Here is a 24,343-nt window from a genome sequence, read left to right on the forward strand (position 1 = left end):
CTTAACAGTGCAATAAATGCACCACTTGGCCACATTTTGGGGGGGAAATTTTCTTGGTGGAGTGTGGAGACCCCCGAAATGCTCTGAAGGAAGCCAGACTTGCTCACTCGATTGGCCCAATTTGCGGTGGATGTTTGCACGGGAGCACTTTTAAAGATGATCACGAGGCTGGTGTAAAGACTCGATTGTGGAGTAGGCAGGTGGGAGCTTTGATGCATAACTAGAGAGGCGGGTGGGTGGGTGGGTGTGGCACCTTCAGAGTTCTGCATGTGCCACTTGCCAGTCCATGGATATATGAATGCTAAGCATGCTGCTTTTGGGTGGAGCATGGAGAAGTAAAGAGTCATGAGATCTCAAGGTCATACAGAAGAGTCCTGATGGGACACTCTGTCCTGTCGTCTGCCGCCTGCCCCACCCTGCAGCTCTCTCAGTCACTCAGCACTATTTCACTACCTCAGACATCTTGGTCTGCAGTAATTGGGCTGGACGCGTAGTAACTGGGGACAGGGCACTGACCATTATCTGTGGACTGGTCGCCAGACTACCGACAGGTCTGTAATGGATACAGAAAGGAGATCCGAGTTTCCAATTGCAGTTTTTCGCATCCAAACTCGCGGGATGGTGAGAGCTGCCCCGAAGCCCGCCTCAATCACGCCAAGCTGTTCCCTGCCGGGGATAATGTTTCCTGACAGGGTATCAATATCTTCCCGGGTTAGTCGTTCTACCTTAATTTAAAATATAATATCCCTATCAATAGACAGGCTCTGCTCGGCGGCTGCACTTGCAGACCTGCTCTCTGGCTGCCGATTTTATCTCCTCGGAAAAAAACATAGGAAGGAAGGAGGGTGTCACACCTCGCTGCGCCTTTGTGATGAGGAAGAACATTCATAAAATCATCATCCCGCTGCCTCACCCGTCCCCTCACCCCCCCCCCCCCACCCCCACCCCAGCGCCTCGCGGGTCTCCCCCACCCCTCAGCCCCGCCTCCTCCCAATGTCTTTCTCTTATTAAAAGAAAAATCACCCTCCTGCTCACCCGGGGAGGCTATCTGCACCGGGGAAAAAAGCAAAATCACCCGGACAGGCTCTGCTGCATCCTGAAGGTTACAAGGCAGAAAGATAAAATATGCATTAAAGGATTTTTTTTTACCAAAATCCTGTAATATTTCGTTCCGTATTGATCAGCCCCTGCTGCCTGCTATTGCGCTGCATTTATGAGTAGTAAATCATAGTAGGGAGACAGGCCACGCCCTTTGCCCTGCCATTGGACGGGCGGCTCCAAGATTTACTTCAGCGGCCAATGATTGGACGGTGAGTTACACAAGCCTTTACATAAGCTATGCTTGCTCAGGGAGAGTTGTGTAAAAGCTTTGAGCAAGGGGGCTGCTGGAAACAGGCGGACAAGTGTGGAAACTTGCAAAACTCATTTCTTGCCAGCTGTTTGGAACGATACCCCAGGCAGATCTCCGCATTCCGTGAGTATGGCGTCGTTTGTATTTATTTTCTGCGTTTGCTGCATTTTGTCTAATATAAATTATAAACTCATTAGAATAGCATGTCCCGTGAGTTGCATTTAGAAGAAGCGGGGAAGAGAAAGCAGACCGCGGAGCACTTTGCAGGGCTGTTGGGATTAAAGCAGAGCTAACTTGGATGTTTTTTTGCCTGTGCTGGGGGTGGTAATGCGTCGTGTTTCCGAAGATGGTGGCAGCAAACGCCTGTTGGATTGCTCAGTGGGTTCGTGTCTCCACTGCGGGGATGTTGGTGTAAACAGCAAGTTATAGGACTGAATCCCAAACGGCGGAGTTAGACTTTCATCATTGTGAGGTAGATACAAGAAGTGTCGCGTAGCCACCTGATTGTAATAGGTTGACATCAAAGTGCTTGAATAGTTTTAGCACTGTTCATAACCGTTCTCAAAACAGTGTTCATCTCTTTTTAGTGCTACATTCTTAATTTGTGTTTCTGCCTTAAATACAGTTCACGAAGATCTACAAAATATATGAACGAGAATGTCGCACTCAAATAAAATTGAGGTTTATTTTAAAGTTTGTAATATTTAGAAGAAGGAAACTGTCTAGAGGAGAGGAAACCAGGAGTGTGGGGATAGTACTGCACCCAATTTTCACACTACCATGTTTGCTGATTTATGTTTTTTATCGAGATTTTAGTCTCCCCTCTCAAAATAGTCAATAAATCACCGGTATTAACTGAATCCAGGATGTTTATTAACATCTAAGTATCTATTTATCTGTCTGCCTGTCTGTCTGCCTGTCTGCCTGCCTCGCCTGCTCTTTCTCTCCTCCCTAGTAACTGTCATTGTCTCTATGCTGTAAATATTGTTGCGCCAGCCTGCCTCGGTTGGTGTGTCTGTTGTCCATCCATCAGTATGCGTATCTGTCGTCTTACTATCTTCCCGCCACAGCCACTTTCTCTTCCCTGGCTGAATGAATACACAAGCCGGCTACAGAAACCCTCTCCCGGGAGCTCCGATTCTGGACTTTCTCGGACATTAAAAATTGCAGTGTGTGTGGGACCAAACTCACGCGAAGTCCTTCTTACCGCACTTCCGTGCTGGAGGGCGAGCTCAGACTGATGGCGCAGGAGCGTGCCAGCTGCAGCGGGCACACCTCAAGATGCCTTACGCCTAGGGTGGCCTGGTCTGCATACTGCCGCCCATCGACCTGGTGCTGGCACGAATGATTAATGCTGCAGCGCCAGAAGTGTGCATGTTAAACAGATGCCTGTATTACTTAGTACCCACAGCATGCTTGGCGCAGTCTTGAAAAAGATGGCAGTGCTTGAAGTGACAGACAGGAGGACAAGTTTGGAATCAGTGGAAGTTGGATTTGTTTGGGCAGCTAAGCTGAAATGGAGAAGAGGCATGTTGCTTGTTTACTATTTCTCAGCTAAGTAGTTTTTTTTAATTGGTCTCTGAAACGTGAAGGCCTGGGTCACTCAGTGCTTAATTTGAGCTGTTGGTTTCCGGTGCTCAGGTCCGGCACTTAGTTGTCTACACAAGCATTTCTGACAGCCTGTCTCATGGGTGCACTGTTTGTCTAAATTAGAGATGAACACAATAACAGTTGTTTATTAATTCAATATGCATTACAATCGACTGATACTTGCTTTCCAAGCCATCCTTATAGCTTTGGGGGCCTCGAATAGCCTGAATTTTTACACTTGTAGGTTGTGATGTTTAGTAGTTGAGTTAGTTTTATCATCTGCGGCACTAGCAGGGACAATGGGTGGTGCGAGTTGAAGTGGCCTCCTAACAAGGGCTCTGGCACTTAAGTTTTACAAATTAAGCACTGAGGTCAGTCCTACTGGGATTTGTACACATCACTTGCGGATTGTACACATTTGCTGTAGGTGTATTAACCCAAGAGCTGTCCTACTTGTTTTTTTGCATTGCACTAGTTTGACCCAGGGCTCACTGTGTTTGAAATGACGTATTTATTCATTCAGTAAAATAGGCTCGTAATTTGGGAAATGCAGCTAATGCAGAGAATTATGCAGGGCTCCAGTTCATCCGCTATGATCCCTCATGGCTGACTGATTGTTTCATCCTACCAAGGTCAAAGGAGCTTGGGCGCTTGATTTTTGTTACACCAGCAGCTCCTACGTGCACTCAGAGATAAGTGGGGGATATACTGTACATTGTATGAATATTTCTTAATATTATGCACATGCATCTTCCTACTTCTTAAGATCTTTGGTGATGTAGGCAACTAGGCAAAAATCAAGAAAATTAATAAAGCAAGTTTCATAGTATAAAAACTTTCCTTATCAAACCCCAAAAATGGCAATCAGTGTATTCCCAGAAGAGCGCTCTGCCGAGCCGCCCAAAATGTTGTAATAGTGTTCAGATGGTGCTGAATATCTTGCACCAGGGTATTAAAGATAAACATGGTATTTGCGTGAACAAGCACAATTCCAACTCGCAGCTCCAGAAGGAGTTAATCTGTTGCAGCATACCAACAAGGATATTTTTTTATCAGGACCGATGCTCCTGGCATATATTGCAGAAGCACCCGAGAATGGGATTGTGGGCCGAGGATCATTTTAGAAAACTTTGCGATGGTATAAAGTCACTCAGCTGTGACTGATATGAAGCAAGTAGGCCATTTAAGCGCTTTTGGAATGTTTCTTAGGGAAGTCGGATGGTGTTTTCATTTAAAGTACATTTTGGCAAATTGTAGGTGGTGTCATGCATTCGCGATGATGGAGCGGCATGTACGCTGATTCAACTATGTCTATCGGCAGCCGTTGACATCATTGATCACATTTTAAGTCAAACGCTTAGAGATCTCATGGTTACAGGAGACAAAACCCTGAATTGGTTTCAATCATAACTCAGAACTCAATTGTAGCAGATCAAGATTGGTTGCTGATTCTTAACATCAATTCTTGCCTTTCAAGGCTAGAGTCTAACACCCCCACTCGTTGCCCTCTGTGTGACTTTCTGAAGGACCCTGGCACGTTATGTTACAACTATGTGGGTGTCACAAACATAACTCTGTGTCTCCCCCCCGATATCTTCCACTTAGCTCAGATTCTAGACAATGTTATAGCCTGAAAGACTTCATCGCTTAAATCCAATTTCTGCAAAACTGATTTTCTGCTCACCTCATACTCTCTCTTTTATAACCGTTCAAACTGTCCGGACTCTAGAAACGTCCTTAAATATAAATTGACCATCTTTTAAATCTCCAACCTTTTGGCTTTACTGCAGTCAAACATCTTGACGGACAGAAACACATCAACAAAATAGAAATCATCACTGGAGATTCCCCCGAATCCATCTTCACCCGAAGAAGTAGCCCGTCACACTTCTACCCACTGGTTTCTGGAACCAGGTGGTTTGAACACATCACTCCAGTGCTCTGTGCCATGTGATGGCTTTACACAGATGGCAGATGCAGCTACAGATACTCCTGGTTGGCTTACATGTCCTACACAGTGACTCTCCTCATGACCAGCTAGAAATCTGAAGACTTCAGGAGATCTGGCCCCTATGTATCTCTGTGTCACATATCTTGGAGCCCCATGCTTCAATAAAACACCCCCCATGAAATAATCATTCTCTAGATACACACCCAAAGAGTAGAACTCCATCCCCGCCACTGTCTGCACTATTATCTCCCTCCCTTTAATGCAAGATTTGAAGCACCTGCTATTGAATTGACACCACCTCTCCGGCCTGTTTGTCCCTACCACTGCCCAGCAGAGTTCTGACCCAGTTCTGGATTGTCTCTTTCTTCTTCCCGCCTCTATTGAAGGTTCTCTTTCACACCAGGACCGGCTCTATTACTGTTCGGATCATTGTATAGGTTCATATCTGGACAGGCACAGCTGTTTTAATGGTTGGTGCCTTGTTATGTCTTCGAGTTATGGTGTATGCACTAATACATTTACAACAGTTCCAATGATGTGTTCACTGTTGAGTCCATACTGTTATGATTTATGTGCTACACTTACTGTCTTACAATTTAGTTTTTGTTAAATTGTTATATAATGCATTCATATATTGTTATATAAAGGAATAATATATTTGTACAGTGGAATTCTGTTTTGCCTGTTAGGTCCCTGTGGCTGAGATTTAGATGTCCACGCTTATTACTCACTATCCAAATAAGTCTTTTCTTTAAAGGTCAAGGGCAGATGAAATAAGCATGTGTAAGGGCACAAACTGCCCAATTCGCAGATGCAGGCTGTTGGTGACCACAGCAATGCTTTTTGGTATGTTCAAACACCAAACTATGGCCCTACAGAATCACAGTTTGAGTTTGAATATCAATATTTGGAAGGGATGTGTTTAGGGCGTACCTTCCAAATACCGATTCGCAGGAGTAGGTTTTAATGTTTTGTGACCTAATTATGGTCACAAAACATACATTTTTTACCACTAATTTTTGCCAGTTACTAAAAGGTAGTGATAACCATTTGCAAATAGGAAGTGGTTACTATAGGACCCCTTTCCCTTTGAGAACTTAAAAAAATACTTTTTGAGAAGAGGTAGCAGGCCCATGGACCACTGTCTACTAAAAAAATGAAACTTAAACCTTTCATTGTTTTCTTTCGGAATGCACCCAATTTCCTTTACGCAAAACAGGCTGCATTTCAAAGAAAAAAGATTGCTTTATTGAAAAGCAATCACAGACACGATGATCTGCTGACCGAAGCAGGCCACCATTCCTGTGATAGATAGCATTCCTAATGGGTCCCAAACTGCGACCCGCCTTATTAATATTCATGAGGTTGGTCTACTTGTGGCCCTTTGGGTATCCTTATTTAAAAAATAAAAGATTCATACATAAGAAATAGCAATTTCCTAATAGCGACTCCCGGCAAATCGCAATTAGGAAATCTCTTTTCCTAATGTTAGTACATCTGGTCCCTAATGGCCTATGGCCTTTCATGCACTAAAGAAAACTGTAACATTAATACATATAAATAGGCTGGCTATATTTTTAGATGAAAATCTGTAAGTGCCCAGGCTAGGTGACTTGTGGTGAGACATTGAATACTTGCTTGGTATCTCCATTCATAAAATGCACTTTTAGCAACTATGTTACTGTGCACCAGCCTTCATTTGTGATTTTTATTTGTGTAACTCGATGAGGTGTTCTGAACACATTGAATTACCTGAAAAGGATTACAGCACAGATTGTCAACACACCTTCAAAATATGTTGCGTTTAATACTGTTCCCTACATAAATGTGGCTGTCATTTTATCATCTTATGAAGGATGAAAGGCTGAGCAGATGCTGACAGAAATGGGGGATTAGATGCTTCAGATGCAATAGGTCAGTCTTCTGCAGCGACTAGTTATTGAGCTACTGGTAGCTCTCCAACGACCTGTTAGTAGCTCTCATGTTGCCAGTGCAGCCTATTAAATTAGGGGCTTTTGCATTTTTGAATTAATATATGTACCCCCAAATTGAGAGTTTATCTGAGATGAAAATGTGTGCATTTTCAGAACTCACAAGCTGTTGCTTAGGGAAAAATGGCTGACTTTCCAAAATGTATTTAAAGAGGATATTTGAGTGATAAATCATGTGGCATTGGGGAAACGTATCACTATTATTGCCATGGTGCCAGGGGCCTTACAGCTTTGGTTGTTATATATCACCATGTAGAGACATTCAAAATTGACAAAGCCTCTTTTATCATGACTGTTAGAAAAACTGCCTGATGCTCTGAGGTGTTGACTGCTAGTAATTCTGCATCTGGTCGCCACAGATGTTATCAGAGGTACATCACTAATATTAGTGTCTCGGGATGAGTTTCATTGAGCATAAGTAGCTCTTACTACAGAAAATATTTAGAAACCCTTGCTATAGATGGAGAGACTAAGATAATATAGGTGTGGCGTTACAGAACATGGATTCCTCCAGGTGCTGTTGAGCACAGAGAGCTACTAGACACTGGAGGGAGCCTATATTTACATTCGAGATATTGATGCAGGGTTATGCAGAAGTCAAATTTAGGGTGTTGGCTACCACTGCACAGCACTACTTATGTTCCAATACTTGACACGTTTCTGCGATTATTACATTCTGTGGTTGTAAACAATCAGCATATCCTAGCAGTGTTTAAGAAATATTGGTATGCTAACACACTGTAAGAAGAAAATAGCAATGCATAACATTTGCTTTCTACATTTAGATTGTAGATATGTTGGTAAAAAATTAAATTCAGTGACACTGTTTTTCAAAGTTAACAAATTAAACTCTTGTGAGGTTGTGAATTTTGCAATCTTTGCATAACTGAGCATGTGGTGACTTCTATTCAAAGCCATTTTTCATAGGATAATTTTTGTGCAAAAACTGTGTATTGCTACCTTTCCCCCTACACAATCTATGCTTTGGTAGATGTTTTCAAACAATGTTGTAGAAATCGTAATGAAGCTGGCAGAAGTCTATTTTGCTCAGGCGATGTAGATTATTAGTGGTTGATGTTATGCTCGAAGAAATTGCTCGCATAAGAGAAGTCTGTGAAATACGAGACATGTTGAAATATTTGGAATATCGCAGCCACCGGTTGGTTGACATGCAGGGGGTGTTATAGTGATCAATAGGAATGACATTGCTTGTTCGGATTCTAGCATAAGACTAATTGAGCATTCTTATTATGCTCTCATGTTGGATTGTTTTAGAACTATCAGTGAGTATACTAATTGTGCTCTCATACTTTGAAATATATTGATCAGTAGTTTCAAGATGTCGAGGTGGCTCAGTGAGTGAAATAATTAATATCTGCATTCCCCCACGACCTATTACCAAAAAGAGGACGTTACACAGTAGGGTTTATGTTATGAACAATCTTGAATGCCACCAAACTTGATTCAAGACCAAATGTGGTTCCCACAGTCATTGCTGACTGACACAGTGGGTTTGCACTGGCACTGTTGGAACAACCCAAAAACCAAAGGAAATGATGGACGGAGTGTTGAACATTGCAGGCACTCACCCCCAGTCAACTGATCTGGGTTTAATCCAAGACCGTTCTTTAGCCCACTCTGCCACCCCAGTTCAGACATGGCCATATGCAAATCAGTCTGACCCTGTGCCTCATGGGAACAGTCCAGCCCGAACTGCCAAGCCATGTCTTCCCTGGATCGGAAACAAGCTTTCTAGGACCGGTTTCTGGCATTTCAGCCGTCTTCAGCCAGGCTTGCTTGAATCCAGTGGCAAAGTGAGCAAGGGACTCACGTCTGAGTCCCTTGCTCACCTGGGGTGGCAGAGTGGGCTAAAGAATGGTGATGGATTAAACCCAGATCAGTTGACTGGGGGTGAGTGCTTGCAATGTTCAATACTCCGTCCATCATTTCCTTTGGTTTTGCTTTGTTCGCCATAAGTTGGCAGGGTATGCTCAGACGTGAGTCCCTTGCTCACTTTGCCACTGGATTCAAGCAAGCCTGGCTGAAGACGGCTGAAATGCCAGAAACCGGTCCTAGGAAGCTTGTTTCTGGTCCAGGGAAGACATGGCTTGGCAGTTCGGGCTGGACTGTTCCCATGAGGCACAGGGTCAGACTGATTTGCATATGGCCATGTCTGAACTGGGGTGGCAGAGTGGGCTAAAGAATGGTGATGGATTAAACCCAGATCAGTTGACTGGGGGTGAGTGCTTGCAATGTTCAACACTCCGTCCATCATTTACTTTGGTTTTTGCACTGTTGGAACAACCGACACGGGGCACTGACAGACCTGGCATGTAGCGGCAGCAATAGGAAGGATTATATTCACATACATGAGGATGTGCAAGTCCTCAGCTACGTCTACTGTACAAAGTTGAACACAGCTTACACATTACAACATTCTTCTACACATTTTGGCTAATGACACAGTACAACATTCCAGCAGTCATTTTACTAAGTAATTGAAAGTACAACATCCCAGCAGACATTTTGCTATGTAATTGGCAGTACAACATTCCATCAGACATTTTGCTATGTAATTGACAGTACAACATTCCACCTGACATTTTGCTATGTAATTGGCAGTACAACATTCCACCAGACATTTTGCTATGTAATTGACAGTACAACATTCCACCTGACATTTTGCTATGTAATTGGCAGTACAACATTCCATCAGACATTTTGCTATGTAATTGACAGTGCAACATTCCAATAGACGTTTTGGCTTTGTTTACATTCTGTAATACCAGTGCGATGTGGTTTGGCCACTGAGTCATCACTATCATGACTTAGAGGCATCAGGTTATGAGCAAGGCCGAGCACAGATATCACTAGAAAGTGGTCACATGGGACCAAGCATTATTTAGACATTTTGCATTTTCTCCGGGCTGGTTTGCCAACAGTTGTTACGCTTACATGCTAGCTCAGGAATATATTGTGACACTGCAGCCTGATATGATACCCTAAAACAGCACCTAGTTGTCCAGCGTTGAATATATCATGAGACTTAGTCAAGAAACATACAGATATACTGTCCCACTCTGCACCCAATATGAAACGAAATCATGGCACTCAAGCGCCAGACACGCGTAAATGTTTTTCACCCAAGAGTCTAAGATGGAAATATATATGGAGAGACTGTCTATATGTTTGGACTTGGAGATGTGTTTCTTCGAAGCTTCACATCAGGATATGTTTCGACACGGGGATTTGTCTTGACACATGGAAGTCTACTCTTACATACCATGTATACTTTTTTGCACTCTTTGGGTAACTTCATTTTTTCTCTTGCCAAGTCTGATGGTATCATTGAAAAGTATCCTGCCGATAAGGCGGTTAATGCCTGCCCCAGTCTGCTCCTTTGTACATATTTTTCTCCACCATATTCTTGAGTGGGTTTTCCGCTGCCAGGTCCAAGAAATCCTTTTTTAAACGAATGTAAAGAGCTGCATTCAGTTACTTTGCTTTCTGAAAAGGATTAGCTCATTGTAGTAGAATCTTGTTCTATTGATTAAATCTAATTCTCTTTGATGATAAAGTAATACATTTTCTGTCATTTCCCTCAGAAAGATAAGATTGCGAGCTAAAGTTGTTGGGTTCTGAATCTTCTTCAGGGGTGGCCTAGCAGTTGAACAACCCCGTTGGCTCCTCACAAATACATTCTGAGACTGGAACATCAGTGGGGAACATTACATGCTGGCTGCGGCCATGCACTGAAGTTGGGCTAAGCTTACTGAACTCTGCCTCCTAGTTTCAGTGACCCAGCAGGAATGTCAATGTCCAAATGCAGTAAGATCTGCCCTAGAGAACTAACAACACTACCGCCGTCAAATGCACCAGGATCGCCAACTCTAGTATACCCACATACTTGACTGCATACTCCCCCCCCCCCCCCATTTACCTCCAGATCTCAAAGACACCATCAAGGATGCAAAATGAACCATAACTGAAACATCTGCATTAATAAACTACTAACTTCCTCTAAACTAGAAAGGGCATGAACCTAATCTGTCTACCAACCCTAAAATTGGGCCTTAATGGAGCTTATTGAAATTTTTACAACTAGCACTAGAAACTAACCTCGGGCTCCACTGAGTCGTGAGCTACCCCATGCTGTAAAGTATATCCGTGCCGCGTGGCAAGCGCTATAGAAATGTATAATGTGATGTAATTCAATACTGAAGGATAAGGTGGGTAAAGTAATGTAGCACAAGTGAAGGGGGGTTCAGACTTGCTATATGTTATTACTAGCGCACTAAGATCAGGAATATCCACACAGAGGTCTAGGCTGGACCTTCACAAGCAAGTGCACTAGTCAGGAGGTGAGATGCAACATTTCGATAAGAAGCCTTTACATCCGTGACTCAGCACCTCGCTATTGGCCACCCGGATGCTTCTGATTTTAGATGGCAACATAGAGGGTTGAAGTCTCATCTCTTCAAAAGCAGGTGTCCCGTCTCCAAATGACATCGCATCCATTATGATGCATTCTGTTTTTCCTCCTTCCTGCAGGAACCTGTTGTTATATGTACAGTGTTTACTATTTGCATCTATACTTGTTTAACATGTCTGCTTCTTTGTGCAGCACTCTGATACCCTGGCGGGTCAGTTTTCGCGCTTTATAAAACTTCTCAAATAAATAAATAAATAAAAACTTTCTGACGCATCTACAGAGCGTCATGAGCATTTTACAAAATAAGTAAAGAAAATGGTTCACTCTAAAAGCGTTACACTACATTAACCTTTTAATTGTTTTTTTGTGCCCTGCATCAAGAGAAAGGCACTTGTAGGTCGTCTTTGAAAAGTTCGGCCGTAAATGAAAGCTCTCTGTATGAGACAACAAGCAGGTGCCTCATTCAGTGCTTCGATATTCAATGGTGTGAAGTAAAATAATGGCTCCAGCACACGTACACCCCCCGCAGAAAGTAGTTAGAGGTCCTGGCACTACCACATCTCACAGATATTATATGCCGTTTCTATGTGGAGTTCCGGACAGGGCCCCCCCTGCACTGGCGGGGCCTGCGTTACGCCCCTGTTGGTATCTTTGAATCCTGAGACATTGGTGCAGGGCCGCTGGAATTATGCAGTGGAAGAGGGCCAAATTAAGCGGCAGGGTTGAGTAAATTGTGTGGTAAGAAACGCCAAATTATGTGGAATAACGTGGCACATTTTGTGATAGCATTACTTCATTATTTTGTTGTTTTAAAACGAACTATCTGTGCTTAGGTTGAACCTCATTTGTACCAGTTTAACACCCAAACATAGCAATAAGCAGAGGTGCTTCCACTGCACTGCAACACGTGTTGCTGCGTTTTGAATAACTTTTGAACCGTTTGAGCTAGGAAGACATTTTTTGTTAAAATCTGCAGTCTATGCAGCAGATGAAGGATTATGTGGTAGATTTATAATTATGCGAAAATCCCCGCAGCCACACAATTGCATAAGTCCAGTGGCCCTGCATTAGTGTAGACTGCTCTAAACTACAAACAGGCATGCACAAAATGTTCTTCTAAACCTATGTTTTGCCGATTGCTAGTTCAACCCACAACCGAGAGGCACAGGGCGCAAGCACCTTCAGGGCAGGGGTCCGCAACCCTCTAAGTGGCCCCCACCATCAGAGGGCCCCCATTCAAACCAAGGTCAATGACTACCTGTGAGATATGGGAGACCCTCATCACATTCTGCAGGGGGGGTTGCATAATTTTGCGTTATGGCGCTGGTGCGGCATGGCACCAAATCTTACAGTGCCTCTTACAGAACTGAAGGGTCTCTTTTTACAAGGCGAACGCAAAGTCTAGATTTTACACTCAATCGATGGTGCGCATGTTTATAGCCAAGCAACGCAGTCTTTGGGGCGCATGTCCTGAGATGAGAAGCGGCTTCCAGTCTGCTGCACACTACGCTATTGATACCCACTACTACTGGGAGGACATATGAGATCGCGAAGCAACCGGTATACTGCGCGCGGCAGAGCCTGCCCAGGGGTTAATATATGCACAAATCAATAAGGCACCATTTCCAGTATGTTTCTTTCTATTTATGAAGGGAAATATTCTAAACATGATCTAATGGTCGGTGCAGCCTGTTCTCGCAGGACGTCTTCCTTCACACTCTAAGTGCATGCATAAATATTAGGTGGAGAGTGATGCATATAAAAAAGAATTGTTCACAAGTCTGTAAACAATTCATGAAGTCCTCTGGGGCCTTACACTTTGGAGGTCATTCCTGGTGCAGGCGGGTTATAAGGGCATTTAAGTCCCTGTCCGTGAAGCAAGGAGACCCGAGTTCTTAACTTAGCTTCGTCAATTTGGAAAATATGGCGTGATCCTGGGCCTGACACATAACCTGCTAAAAACATAGCCCTCTAAGGGGCCGACATTTAGAACACATAGAAATAGGCTAATGGCCAGTGTTAAGAACGGTATAACAATTCGCTGTGTACCTATTTAGAATGCACAGTTTCTCCTACAAGTGTTTTGTCCTAATGAATAAACATGAACTGTCTGCAGTCTCTCCTGGTCTGCAGTAAAAACGGGGAATATGAAATCTTGTTTTAATATTCCAGTTGTCTAACAACTTACACGTTTACTCCACAGCAGCTGGTTGTTTGAAATGAACGTCGAGTGGACACTCAAATGTAGGACTTTGGTTAACGCACTAGAAGACCCGAAATCGCTTTATCTGGAAGATACATTGCTCTATCTGCAACATCCGGCAGCAGCACCCCACTTGTCTTAAACATACTGGGTATTTCGAGGAATTCTCAGGCCTAACATGCAACGGTCCAGCCTGGTGAAAAGCCTCTAAGTGGCATAGACCTCAGGGATGACAATGACAACGGAGGGCTTTCTCAGTTTGTGATGTACATCTCCCTAGATGGAGACATCAGTAAGCTGGCATTAGAATCTCGCTCCATCACTTGACAAACTGTGAAAAGATGCAGGATTCTGGTCCGCACTACCGTTTTTGTTGATGATCCCAGTGGCTATTGTTGAGATGATTTCGCCCTCCAAATTCATGTGTAAATTACAATTTAACCCTCTGGTATCCCACATGACTTCTTTGTGTCCCTGAGTGCTCTGCTGCAGAGGTACTGTGGAATGGTAGAGTTTACTGAGTCTCATTGTCTAAAAGTTTTAAGTAATCCTTCGACGGGGGCTTAGATAAGGCGGATGTTGTGTCATACTACCGGGATTCGCAGTTAGTTGTGGTCAATAAATGAATGTTTGATTCCCACTCTGATCTTGTCTTTACAATTCAGAGACAGCCTACGAGCCCATCATGCCCCCTACATTTTCTATACGCCCTCGGCACTGACTTCCTCAAGTCACGGTCAAGTTGTGCGGTGGAACCATGGCAGCTATTAAAAGGAAGGGTAGCATCACGAAGGCGGTTCCTTAAAGGTTAGGAACAATGCGGGGGCAGTGAAACTGCAGGAAATTATAATATGGGATAACACAGGCATATGTAAGCTTGGAGATGTAGTTGCCCGATACTCCATGTGTCCGTTTGCTGATGTGCATGCTGAATTTGCTCTCCACAAGCACCAGTTATTTCACTATCTCCAGTTGTGCCATACTCTTCTCTCCTTCACCCAGGCCTTGGTTGATCTTGCAAACTTTAAGCACTTGGAGGTCAAGCTTCTGATGGGGACATGAGCAATCTCACAACTTTACAAGTTTCTGGTCATCAACACATGTGACTCTTTCACTGTGGTTTGGAAGGTGTGGGAGGCAGACATGGGACCCCGTGTAGATAGTAAGTACAGTGATGATTTGATGGCCCAAGGAAAAGCTACAATTGCTGCCTAATTTCACTAAATCCGATTGAAATATTTCCGCTGTATATACTTGACCTACCAAAGATTTGGGCACGTTGGGAGTGATCCCTCCCACATGTACCGCAGATGTGGCAGTTCAGAAGGAGACAATATGCATACAGTGTAGCTATGTACTAAGGCCTACCTTTTTGGTAGGTGGTTGCTCATACCTTATCAAGAGTGATTGGATGTTTGCTTAACCACATGCTCTAAAAATAGTCCTGCTAAATGTAATCTACAACCTTGATGCTGATGGTTATACACAGATTATCCTGAATGGGGGCCTTATCCCAGGGAAACAGGATATTTCCCAGAAGTGGTGATATGTGGATCCTCCTTTTTTAGACGTCTCAACAGCAGGTACGGGTTGTTGTAGGCCCAAGAAATCCCAATATATTGATTTTGGGGCTGTCCATTTAGCACCATAAGATAAGGAATGTATGTTCGTGGGGGGGAATTCACACAGGGATTTAGATATGTCCTCAGAAACTTTTTCTTGCAAGAGTTTGATTTCCCAAATACAGAATTGTCCCTCCATTCCCTTTTTTAAGGGGTTAACCAGCACAAGGTCCAAACCACCGTATGTATACATATCATGTATGAAATACAATCATAAGTTCCTATACTGCTAACCTTGGCAAACATAAGCTCGCTGATCTGTTGGTGTACTACTGTTGCGCATCTGAAATGGTCAATGCAATTATTTGATAAAATTAAGACTTTGTGATGTATTGGGCACCATGCCTTTCTCCCTGCCATCTATGTATTAAAGACAGGGCACATTTTGCCCATATCACACATGGTGGTCACTATATTAGTGAGCCAAAGAAGGCAGAGGAGGGAGGCAGAGGATGTGGCGGCAGGCACTAGTGGTTTTGTAGGCGCGAGGTGAGCAGATCGATCCTAGCACGTGTAAAAGAACCTCTGCACAACAGGACTGTTGGGGGGGGGGGGGGTAACAAACATGGAGGGCCTTGTACTGGGCGCGAAGTGGAATGGGGTTTCCACGGTTTAATGTACATTTACTTGAATATGAATCAATGATGGAACAAGGCGTACAGGCAGGGGCGTTCCCCATGCTTCCGTATCTGCAGGCTTTGAAAACAAGGCTTGGCAAGCCATAGATCTAGCTTTAATATGATAAAGCATGCGAAATATGCATCCACAAATCTAGTCTCCACGTGTTACATGTACAAATGCAATACCACATTAAAACCAGCCCCATTGGTGGTGCCAGTGCTGCGACAAGGTAGCAATACATTATTGCTTCCTGTTTAGTATCCATATAGGCGACAACGAAATGAGTATGACAAGCAGCATGATGACTGAGTGTACTTTTTGGATGTAAAATAGTCCCTCGTGCATTCCAGCGGTAGCACTTTCTAGAAGCTGAAAGGCATAACAAATTACTGATAACATCAGGTGACAGAGATATACTCCTCTGCCTGGAGCCAAAGCCCACTCTATGTTTATTTTAAAGAATTAATAGCAAAGTGTCCTGCAGATATCTGCAGTGTAAAGCCAGACCAAAAAGGAAGGGAGGGCTGTGGGAAGGTTCTCGATGTTCGAAGCCTTTCAAGCTATATTAGGAAGGGCACAAAGCGCAGGTTGCTGATAATTTTATAAGTCACATTGTTGAGTATTGGTATTTTAAATAAACAAAGAAATCCATAACGGATTTGTTATTTCAAGGGCGCATTGTTCAGCTTTACACTGATATTTGCACTGGCTGATCGAAATCCCAAGATGCATTAATTTCAGTATAAGGCTGCAGTACACTCAGGGCTTTAATTGGGCCGGGTCCGCCGGATCTCAGACCTGATAGTAATTCAAAACAGACATTGACACGAGTCACTATCGGGCCCGATTCTCATACCCTTTACCTTATTGGCATTACACTTATAAATACTGCCATTACACTCATAAATTACTGATCAAAGAATGTAACAAGCATTGGTAAATGCATTAGGTCTCACATATGTGATTAATAATAAGCAGTTTTTTGTTTTAAGCTGTAGCTTGCTGAGTATGTGTGCAAATTAAGTTACAGAAAGTCTATTAAAGTGTTATGACTTGTTTATGTAAAAGAAGGCAATATATTGTGCTGGTACTAGTGGTATAGTGCGGGTAAGTAATAGCACAATTTTGAAATATGAAATGAAAGAGAGAAACAATAGAATTAATCAATGTAATAGCAATATCATGTGTTTAGAGGAGTTCTGACACCGTTTTGGGCCTGATGCCACTGCACCTGCTGTACCATTCAAATCAAGACCCTAGTGCCTGCAAGATAACTGCATTTGTGACTGCTTAAGTAGTTAAATATAGCAATAGTTGGTGTTTAGAGGAGTTCTGACAACTTTTAACCCCGGTGCCACTGCACCTGCAGCACCATTGAAATCATGGCCCTAGTGCCTGCTAGATAACTGTACTTGTGACTGCCTGTTAAGTAGTAACATTTAGCAAAAATCTGCATTTAGTGGCGCCCCTAGAGCTTTTGGCCCCGGTGCCACTGCACCTGCTGCACCATTCAAATCAAGCCACTTTTAATTGCAATATAACTGCAGATGTGTCTGCCTGTATAGTAGTAAAATATATCAACATTAGGTGTTTAGAGGAGTTCTGACAGCTATTGGGCCCAGAGCGACCGCGCCTGCTGCACCATTCCAATAATGACCCTGTTGCCTGCAAGATAACTGCACTTGTGGCTGGCTGTTTAGTAGTGAAATATAGCAATATTTGGTGTTTAATGGAGTTATGACAACTGTTGGCCCCGGTGCCAATGCACCTGCTGCACCATTTATATCAAAGCTCTTTCAACTGCAAGATAACTGCAATTGTGACTGCCTGTTTAGTAGTAATATATAGCAATATTAGGTGTTTAGAGGAGTTCTGACAAATGTTTGGCCCGGTGCCACTGTACCTGCTGCACCATTCCAATCATGACCATAGATGCCTGAAAGATAACTGCACTTGTGACTGCCTGTTTAGTTGTAAAATATAGCAATAATCGGTGTTCAGTGGGGTGACTGAAGGTTTTGGTGCGGGTGCCACTGCACCTGCTGCAATATTGAAATCATGACCTTAGCACTTGCTAGATAACTGAACTTGTGACTACCTGTTTAATTGTAAAATATAGCAATAATCGGTGTTTACTGGAGCTATGACAACTTTTTGGCCCGGTGCCACTGCACCCGCTGCACAATTCAAATCGTGGCCATAGATGCCTGAAAGATAACTGCAATGGTGACTGCCTTCTTAGTAGTAAAATATTGCAGTAGTTTGTGTTAAGAAGGGGTTCCTAGAGCTTTGTTCTCCAGTGTCACTGCACCTGCTGCACTTTTGAAATCATGACCCTAGTGCCTACAAGGTAACTGCACTTGTGACTGCTTATTTAGTTGTTAAATATAGCAATTTTTAGTGTTTAGATGAGTTATGACAGCTTTTGCCCCCAGTGCCTGCTAGATAAATGCACTTGTGGCTGCCTGTTTAGTAGTTAAATTTAGTAATATTCTGTATTTAGTCGGGCCCTTAGAGCTTTTGGCTCCGGTGCCACTGCACTTCCTGCACCATTCAAATCAAGCCATTTTTAGCTGCAAGATAACTGGAGTTTTGTCTGCCTGTATAGTAGTAAAATATAGCAACATTAGGTGTTTAGAGGAGTTCTGACAACTGTTGGGCCCAATGCGACTGCAACTGCTGCACCATTCCAATTATTACCCTGTTGCCTGCAAGATAACTGCACTTGTGACTGCCTTTTTATTAGTAAAATATAGCAATTAGGTGTTTAGTGGGCTGCCTAGAGGTTTTGGTTCTGGTGCTACTGCACCATTCAAATCATGACCCTATTGCCTGCTAGATAAATGTACGTGTGAAAGGCTTGTTTAGTAGTAAAATTTAGCAATAATCTGGGTTTAGTGGGGCCCTAGAGCTTTTGGCCCCAGTGCCACTGCACCTGCCTCACCATTTAAATCAAGCCACTTTCAACCATGAGGTAACTGCAATTGTGACTGACTGTTTGGTAGTAAAATATAGCAATATTAGGTGTTTAGAGGAGTTCTGACAACTGTTTGGCCCGGTGCCGCTTCACCTGCTGCACCATTCAAATCATGACCATGGAGCCTGAAAAATAACTGCACTTGAGACTGCATGTTTAGTTGTAAAATATAGCAATAATGGTGTTTAGTGCTGTGCCTGAAGTTTTTGGTCCTACTGCCACTGCACCTGCTGCTCTATTGAAATCGTGACCCTAGCGCTTGCTAGATAACTGCACTTGTGACTGCCTGTTTAGTTGTAAAATATAGCAATATTAGGTGTTTACAGGAGTTTGGGAACTTTGCGGCCCGGTGCCACTGCACCTGCTGCACCATTCAAATAATGACAAAGGTGCCTGCAAGATAGCTGCACTAAAAGTAGCAATATTTGTTGTTTAGTGGAGTTATGACAACCTTTGGCCCCGCTGCCACTCAACCTGTTGCATCATTTAAATGAAGCCCCTTTCAACTGTAAGGTAACTGCAATTATGGCTGCCTTTTTAATAGTCAAATATAGCAATAGTAGGTGTTTAGAAGAGTTCTGACAACTTTTTGGCCCAGTGCCCCTGCTGCAACATTTATATCATGGCCATGTTGCCTGCAAGATAACTGCACTAATGACTGCCTGTTGAGTAGTAAAATAAAGCAATTTTAGGCGTTCACAGGATTTCTGATAACCTTTGGGCCCTGTGCCACTGCCCTTGCTGTACCATTCAAATCATGACCCTGTTGCCTGCAAGATAACTGCACTTGTGACTGCCTGTTTAGTAGTAAAATATAGCATAGCCTTTGTATATTAACTTTATTTTTAATGTGCAATGTTTATTGCAACATTTAGAATTTGATAATAATGACCAAATAGATTAATTTGAAAAAATCAATCTGATAATGCCTACAAAGTGCAAAGAAAGGTACTGAGGCAGGAATAGGAAATGCCACAAACGTTGTAAGGCTAAGCAGCTGCTTTACATAACTAAGTACTGAAAAGCAAGCTTTCCAGCATACTGTTAGAAGCTGTTTGCCTTTTCCGTGGGAAAATATCATATCTTAACAGTGAATGAGGCTTAAACAGTGTAAACAGCTTCAGTAAAAGTATTGTAAATGCGTGCAGCCAGGGGAAGATAACACAAAAAAAAGTTCCACACAAAAGCATATGAACCAGTAATTCGGCGATGAGAACTGATAAGAGCCCCCTTTTAAGATTTATTAAATAGAAGAGATTTCGCACTCTGTGCTGGTCAAACCTAAAAATCGTTAAAGTAATCCAGGTTAGCGATTTAGTTTGTTTATATTTCACCATTAACACTCTTAGGGAATTAAAGATTATGTAACCTATTTCCAGAATGTTCCGTTTCTGTATTTTTTAGTGTAGCATATTACTCTTGTAGAGTCCATACTTTGAACTGGGTCAATCCCAGGTGTTTATAACAGGTCACGATTGCTTTGGAGTTGTGACTGAAGTTTCTTTCTCACAGTGTCTGTCAATGGGTCAAAAAAGGTGTTCAGAATATATGGTCCCCAAAACCCTGGCCTTTCTGCAGAGCGCATATAGCAATGGTCACATGTTCCATTTGCAATTGTGATTCTGTGCAAACAAATGTGAAGAAGGTACACAATTTAAAAAATATTGACAAAGGAAAGTAAGAGAAACTGCAGTGCTTACAGGTGAGTGGGTGCGTTTTGTGTGTGGGGATGGTGAAGTGATGGAGAGGTGAGGAATGGCATTCAGGAGAGAGTGCTTAAGAGGAAAGAGGTGAGGTGTAAGATATGCAGATGGATAAGATGTGGAGAGAGGCGTACATGTCTAACAGAGTCAACATAACTGGGGTGATTGAGACAATCTGAAGACCACCAACCTTCCCACACGCCTTAGTAATGTTTGATTCACAGTTTGAAATTCAGAATTGAAACATTTTCAATATCATTTACAACAAAACCATTCTTGTTATTTATCTCTAACCGCTAACAACCATTGGTCCTGGCTGGTTTTAGGTCTATTTCCGTTGTTGTGTTATAAATCTGGATGCATTGACAGAATGCTCAGAGAGGCACCAAAATACCAGTCGGGTGGTACGCTATGGGAATAACAGAAAGTGTTTATGTTTTAAGCCACACTCTTATTTACTCAAACCACCCCCTTTTTTATGGATTCTTCACTTTTTTCATATCACTTTAAGCCTGGAGTACACGGTTGAGTAGTTTATGGCATCAAATCTGAGGTGTTTAGTGTTTGACAATAAATGGCTAGATAAAAAAGGTTTTCTGCTCCGTTAAAATATATCTAGTACTAATGCTAAAACTGATTACTTTTCTTACAACATTTCCTTCAGGCACTAAGTATCTCTTCTTCAATTAGATGCTTGACAGAAATACATGCCGGGAGCAGAGAACCTGTGTGATGCCCCTCCAGACATTATAGCCAGTGTGCGCTAATCCTGTACTCTCACACCTGTATGTAAAAACATACAGGTGTTGATTATCATGGGGCAGAGAGACATTGGGGCAGTGCTGGAGAAGAGGCGGATCCAGTAGTTACTAAGCCGCCCTAAGACCCTAACGGGTGAGTAGTCACGCTTTACAAGAACCCTGATTGATTGGATTTGGCTGGCCCCACTGGCACGTGCTGAATGTGCCCAGGTGGACACCAACACTGGGACTAACTCCCTAGTGCCTGCACTTGGGCTCAGGGTGAGAGCAGGTTCCTATTTTCAGTTCCAGCAGGAACAACACAAATTCCTCAATTAAAGGGTCACTAGCAATCCTTGTTCGAGCGGGGCAATAGCAGGAGCCTAACACATTGATGCCAATACTGTCGTGGAAACAACGTTGTCACTTTGCAAATGTGTAAGAGATAAACCATGATTTGTAAGCAGGTTTCTTACTTTACTAATCTATGTATGAAAGCAATAAGCAAGCACTGTCAGAATGTCATACATATCAGGCTAGCAGAGTAATTAAAAATGGCAACATATATAGCACAACCAATAAGTGTTTAATGATTCCTAGAGGAATCCTTTGTAACAACCTAAGAATGACCAAAGATTGAGAAAACATTCAGTAAGCTTGTGAACTTTTGCCTTGTAGTTTGTGTGTAGCTCCTTGGTGCCGGTTCATAACTCACTAAGAGACTTTGCAAAGAATAATAACTTGTGACCTGCAGGGAACACAAGGAACAAAAGCAGTAACCCACTGAGCTACCTCACTGTGCATAAAATACAAATCTGAGACCAGCTTTTTACAGCAGGCACACTAGCCCACTATGCTATTTTATAATGAGTCAAACCTTTGACTGCTCACATCTTTCCAGCAAGTACATTCAGATCAGATCGTAAGTTAAGTTTATTTGAGACAAAGTTTCATAAACCATACATTAACAATTCTTTAAAAACATAATGTTACAAAGACCTTATAAATATAAAGTAGACTGAAATGCCATAAAATACCTGAAACAATTATCACACACTTGACACTGGTACAAAATAATTTAAAACCATTACAAATATTGACAGCCACATGCTTAGTCCATATATAGAATCTGAAAAAAGAAATCTCTAGACTTATGATCCGAGCAAGTAAGCAAGTATTCGCAACAATCATCTTACTGCTATTATAACCTAGAACTTGCAGGGTAAACCACAGATCTGTGCCTTTTAGAACACAAAGGTCTCTGTTGTAGGTGCCTTAACCCCATGAGATTTTGGAAACGAACTTAGTTTGTGAACAATTAAGTAACCTAGAATAGACTGACAATCGCAATTGTCCTCGATGCCAATTTCTTTGGGGCAGAGTTGGTAAACAATAAATGTATAAGTTGACTGTCAGACTCTGCTCCTTCTGATTGTGCCAGTCTTGACCCAGCTCCTGAGGAGAGAGGGGTGCAGCACAGACTACAGACACTTGAATTGCGTGAAAAAGGCTGCTTTATTAAAGCAGGTGCACATCACAAATTTCCCTGGGCAGTCCGCCTTACAAAACTAACAATCTAATTCCTTATTGTACTGCTGTTCAACTGTTTGGAACCTTAACTTTTCCCTACAGCCTATGACTGCATGTATTAACATCAAACCAACTAAACTTCCTATACTTAAGCTTGAACTTCCTGCCTAGTTCAGGTAAAAGGTTGTTCACCCCTCTCTTTCTACGTAGTTTGCCAATGACAATGCCAATCAAACTTCTTTAAACTCATGCAAAACTTTCCAGACCACTGCTAAGCACCTGTCTCAAGCAGCAAAAAGTTTACAAACAACAACCCCCAATTTGTGAACCTGTCCCAACCAGAAGCCCTACACCGAAAAATCAACTGAGGGGAAAAACCCTGTAAAAAACACTAAAAATTGGGGATGGATGGGTGGGGGGGAAATGACCAGACTATGGCTCCCTGCCACCAGTCACCAGGTCACCTGTGCCTAAAATGGTGGCAGGAATCCCGAAAAAGCACAATATAAAACCCTTTGGCTACAAAAACTAAAAACTAAAGCCCAACAAGATGGCAGCCTCCTGGACTGCACCATCCTCCCAATATCCCTGGGAGACAGGCATCCCGGTGGTCGGCTGCTTTTCTAACCCGTATTGGGAGAGAGGGGCGCAGCACAGACCACTTGAGTCGTGTGAAAAAGGCAGCTTTCTTGAAACAGGTGCACATAACAACATTTCCCTGAGCAATCCACCTTACAAAACTAAACCTTGCTATACATCTAATGAACTATCCATTCTCCTACCCCTACCCCTACTGGCCCACCCACATACCCCACCCCACAGCTATCTGCTTCCTATTGTACTGCAGTTCAATAGTTTGAACCTTTAACTTTTCCCTACAGCTTATGACAGCGGGTATATAAGTCAAACAAACTAACCTAACTTTACTTAAGCTTGAACTTCTTGCCTAATCCAGGTGAGAGGTTGTTCACCCCTCCCTTTTCAAATAGTTCGCCAATAGCAATGCCAATCGAACTCCTTAAACTCTTGCAAAATGTTCCAGGCTAATGCAACCCAGAAAAAGGCACATCTGCTGACTTTTTCTGCCCCTCTACTCTGTACCCCCCCCCCCCCCCCAGTATTCTAGGCCCATCTACAAACAAATGTTCAGTGTGCTCGTCAACACCTCTCTCATCTCCAAAAAGTACGGTTCCATGCCAAACCTTGATAGATCCACGTAATCGTCCCAAGTAAAATCAATGTTGTCATATTTAATGTTTGAATGATCGACAAACCCAAAACAAATGTCCCTACAGAAATGGCTTATCTCCCTATTCAGCTTCCTTATCGATCGCTGATGGCCTGCTGCCCCCCCCCCAATTCTGCCTAGGCATAAATTCCATCCAGAGTACAAAGTAACCTGAACACTGGGCATTGATCTCCAATAAGTCCCTCTTCATGGCCCTCAACAGCGCCACTCCTTTCTCTACCACTAGGTCATTCTCCCCTAAAGGGAGAAACAAAATGTCCGGGCTTCTCTTCCCTGACAACATGGCATTCAAACACCATAACAACTGGGGCCATCTCATGCCCCCCTTTCCTCGTCAGGTGACAGGAAACAATCGTCGGTCAAACCTCATATTTGCACCATAT

General features: G+C 42.9%; 1 protein-coding gene across 2 annotated transcripts in view; it reads left to right on the forward strand.

Annotated features, from left to right (window-relative positions):
* Positions 1 to 1,317: 1,317 nt before the first annotated feature.
* The window catches only part of CRTAC1 (cartilage acidic protein 1), a 1,509,269-nt gene continuing 1,486,243 nt past the window's right edge, over positions 1,318 to 24,343 (forward strand). The window contains exon 1 of one of the 2 annotated variants that reach the window (XM_085606339.1): positions 1,318 to 1,474. The gene's annotated coding sequence lies outside the window, so the exon portion shown is untranslated. The remainder of the gene's footprint in view (positions 1,475 to 24,343) is intronic. The other variant, XM_085606342.1, reaches the window with a different exon arrangement.

Source organism: Triturus cristatus, chromosome 1_2 (assembly GCF_964204655.1).
Source record: "Triturus cristatus chromosome 1_2, aTriCri1.1, whole genome shotgun sequence".
NCBI classification, from domain to species: Eukaryota; Metazoa; Chordata; class Amphibia; order Caudata; family Salamandridae; genus Triturus; species Triturus cristatus.